Genomic DNA, 4,417 nt, shown 5'->3' on the forward strand with positions numbered 1-4,417 from the left:
AACCCACAAAAAAAATATTCCATGCAAACCTTGGTATGTTTCACATCTCTGGTAGATAACAATCATGAAGTACAGCTATTCAATGATAGAGAATCAGACTTCAGTCTTACGGGGGAACTAAATTTTCTTACTGAAAGAACACACTATTGGTTTGTACTAAAAAGCTTTCAGAAGGTACCATCCACTTGTGGAAGAAGTTAAATTGTATATTATCAATGAAGCTAATAAGATAAAATTAGCTAAGAATAAAGTATTCAAAATTTTCCCATCATTTTCCAAAAATACCTTCTTTGATTAAAAAGAGCTATGGCTGTTAAAGCTTTCTATGTGCAATGCAGATGAGAAACTTGAGACGGTTCATCTGGCAGTACTGAAGTACGAGGCACCTGTCCGTTTCAGTGCTTTGCCTTTTAACTTCACTCCATCTGCTTTTGCTTTCATTTTATGGGAAAAGCAAAATATGAACATTTAGTGGAACTTCACTATACTGCTACATTAAGGTAATGCCCTTCTATATAGTCACCTCTATTCGACTCCATGCAGCGATGCTGGATCATGTTAGTGTTGTTTCATCAAGAAAAACAAAACAAACCGGAAAATAGACACACAAAGAAGCAAATGGGGAAAACCTGAGTAAAATTCAAGCTGCCATCTCCGTTTCCCAATATCCATGAACAGTGACATTCAAATTAATTTAAAAACTGAAAGGTCCTCTTAACATCTCATTCTACAATATTTAAGCTGATGCAGTGCAAACAGTCAGTTTTTGCCAAATTAATACTGTATACACTTTGCTACACTTCCTCAGGGAATTACTTCGCTTCCTTTTGCTCTCCCAGCCTTGTGCTAAGAGATCCATCTTAAGAAGAGAGGACACAACTCAACCTTTACATTTCATTTTCAATACAGAAATAGTTTATGCTGACACCAGTTAGAGACTTCACCAGTTCTTGAGCTGGGACTCACGTAGTGTTTGTTTTTCACATAAAAAGGTGAATGTCCAGCAAGCAATTCCGACAATAGTGACCTAGTGGGGGCTTGAACTAGGAGAATGGAAATAGTAGACTTATACTAGAGCCACAACTTCAAAATACATGGAATTGCTAATCTCTTTACTTCTTGTGTTTGGGTTTTTTTATTTATTGATTGATGGATTGAAAAACTAGCTGCAGATAGCTGCCTACCTATTTAGGAAGAAAATTAGTTTGAAAGGATAGCAGCAAACCCCATCATCTGCAGAGCAAACAAATTTCTCATGAATTGGTTAACTGATTATGCCTTATGGGACTATGTGGATGTTTAAACAAAGATGTGTATAGAAGTTCAGGACCATTTTCTTCCTCATAAGATACCTAATGCCTTGCTCATCAGAATACAGTCTCCTCACAGGTCAGAGTATTAATGTCTTGGATCACTGCATCATGAGTTTAAGACCCCTTAAGCAACTGGAAACAATCCTCCCCATTCAAGAGAGCTGAAAATGTCAAGCAGTGGAAATGTGGAGACAGAATTGGTGGAGATCACAAAGGCAGGACATTCTCCTCTGTTACCCCCCTAATTGAAATCCACTCCCTTTTTCAAAGGTTAAAGTACTGACAGAAAAGAGGCTCTCTGTATCAGAAGATCAGAGCAAAAAGTTGCATTAACTACTTGAAACCCAAGCTGAAAGAACTTGAACTCCTTCAGAGATACCATTCACTTGCAGCGATGATGCCGTGATCAGTACTCTTATTTAAACATTAAATAGTTTAGTAAGTAGTTGAAGTAATAAAATTACTCAAGACCCTTTATTTTCAGTGTCTGACCTCTCAGGAAAACATTCATGCTGTCAAGAATCAGAAAACTAATTGGGAATACAGTAAAAGGATTAAGTGTACGTTGAGAGGTGACCCTTCATTATCTTTCCAAATACTCAGTCCTAACTCATACATTCAGTTTAGCAAGGTAGTCTTGAAAGCAATTACATACAGTATTTTAAGCCCCAAAAGGCATGACTGAGTAGCAAGAGTTAAGGAAAGAAATAGTTCTGGCCTCTGAGGCAAGGGTGAAAAAGACAGTATTAATAAAAGACTTCAAAATAATATCCACAGATACTAACCAAAATATGGCAACTAGTCATAGAAACTGCAAAATGTTTATATTATGTATTTGATATACATGTCTGCATGTCAAATTAATTGGATTTATTTTTGAGTGTCTGGGAAATCATCTTTACTACTTTTCTACACAGAGAAGATATGTTTAGGCCAAAGCTGAACACTGTGTGCAGCACAGAAGAGAGATGGTCTTATATAATGTGCTGCACCAGGGCTAAAGGGACACTTTGAAACTTCTACCAATTCTGAGTAGGGTCTGGACTTTCCTTCATGAAACATTGGGTAAGTTTAATTTAACTTAAATTGTATTTCCCTGCAATTAAAAGCATTTCCGAGTACCTTTTGGCCTTTGGAATACACTAGGAGTAGCACAGCTGTGTTTTGAGCTGTTAATACCATCCCTCATGGAACCAAACCTCCTCCTGCTAACAGCAGCTTAAATAAAACAAACAGGAGATGTACAGTATTACTAAAAAACCAAAGGGGCAATGATGGAAAATACAGTCAGTGAGCATAAGAACTTGTGGTTTGCACTCACAGTCAGTCACTCTCGCGTTAAGTTTTTTCTGCATTGTGTGGCCCCTTTCTGTCTTATGGGCCATGCTACACAAGGCAGCAGCACAAACCAGTGATCCTTAGTGGGAGATGCCTGTCATGATTGTTAGAAATACAACAACAGTTTCCACCTTAGGCAGGAAGGTCTTCAACACTTGTAACAAAAAGAATGCAATACTTCAATATTTCTCTTTCTCACACCTTTTTCCTCATTAAGCTCCTAGGGCTCCTGCAATTCAAAATGCAGCCATATCCAGCGCTGACCTGTGGAAGTATGCAGCATGCCACATGCACACATCACACACGCAGGTGTGTAAACCACAAATCTGAAGCTGTCCAGCAAAACTTTCTACTTGCAGATTACTACGAAACTTTGTTTTCTCACCTCGCTGAGGTCTGTGGTTTGTTCCAAGGAGTGTTTTGAGTGGTTCTAACCTGAATAAAGTCTGTTACCCAAGGCACCTGTTAGGACAGACATTCACCGTTCCGTGGACTAGAACTTTTCTGTGGCTTTTCATGCTTTTCTGTAGACTGCAATACCTGCCAGAACAACTAATGAACAAAAGACATAAAACATTCATTAAGTTCAGCTGTAACCTGTGTAAATACATGAATAAAGGGGTTCATTGCATATAACCTAAGCAGAGATTACATGAGTAAAGATTAAAGTTCAAACCTCTCTACATTATAAAGAGAATAACTGATAGTCAACATTGAAATTAAACATTGGGTCAGTGGTATTTTTGGCATATCTTTAGTACAATGTCTTCTTCTAGTCAAATGATATCAAAAGGTAAAATTATATCTGGAGGTAATTTTATCTTCATTCCCTGGCACAGGGATCTCTTCAGTGTTTTCACTATGTTCTACAAAGTGCCATTAATGGCACATTAGATAAACATTTTAAGCTTGCCCAGCACTAGGTATCTCATGCCTATTACCAATAATGTTTTCCAGCAACAATTTTTCCTAGCATAGATGAATTTTAATGTGACCTGAAAAGTTTCTAGATTTTTTAAAAAATAAACCCTTGTGGGGTTTTGCATCTTCAGAAAGTCTAAAGAGATTCTATTGAAAGAGATTCTTAAACTAGAAACATGTAGCTTACTCTTTACTGCTGAATGTACCTGCCTGCATTTATTCAAATTAATGTAATGCTATTACTTTACTAGTTGTCCTTGAGAAGGTAGTTTACTAGTTGCCCCTAGTAAGGTAGCTAGGCAAACCTCAGGATTTCTATGAATGAAATTTTAAGTAACAATAAAAAACTTATATATGCCTTAAAAAAGGACAAAAAGCTTAAAATATGTATCAGTGTGCTCTTCTGGACACCACCTTAGAAAGAACCTAAACTAAAGAACTGGGAAAACAGAGAAGAAAATGCATGCAAATTTCAGATTTTCCTAATCTTAATATATACTAACTTAATATATACTTCCTTTGTCCTTATGTCAAGTCATTTAGGTTGTTTCATTTAGTTTCACATTTTTGGGTTTTTTTTGTTTGTTTTAGAGAACTTTCCTCCAACTTATGCTTCCATACTTTCTAAAATGTGTTCTCATATGTAATTCTCTATAGTAACTGTAGATGGTGATCATCATCAACTTTCACATTTCAGAACAAATGGTAACTGGAAGGACAGTGCAGTGGAAGTCAGACAGAACTTTCAGAGTATGTTAGTGTCATGCATTTTTGAAATTCAGCATTTTAAGACTGCTGACAAGCATAGAAAGCAGAAGTTCCTTAAAATGGAAGAGACAATAATA

This window comes from Falco naumanni, chromosome 6, assembly GCF_017639655.2.
Source record: "Falco naumanni isolate bFalNau1 chromosome 6, bFalNau1.pat, whole genome shotgun sequence".
In the NCBI taxonomy this organism is placed as follows: domain Eukaryota; kingdom Metazoa; phylum Chordata; class Aves; order Falconiformes; family Falconidae; genus Falco; species Falco naumanni.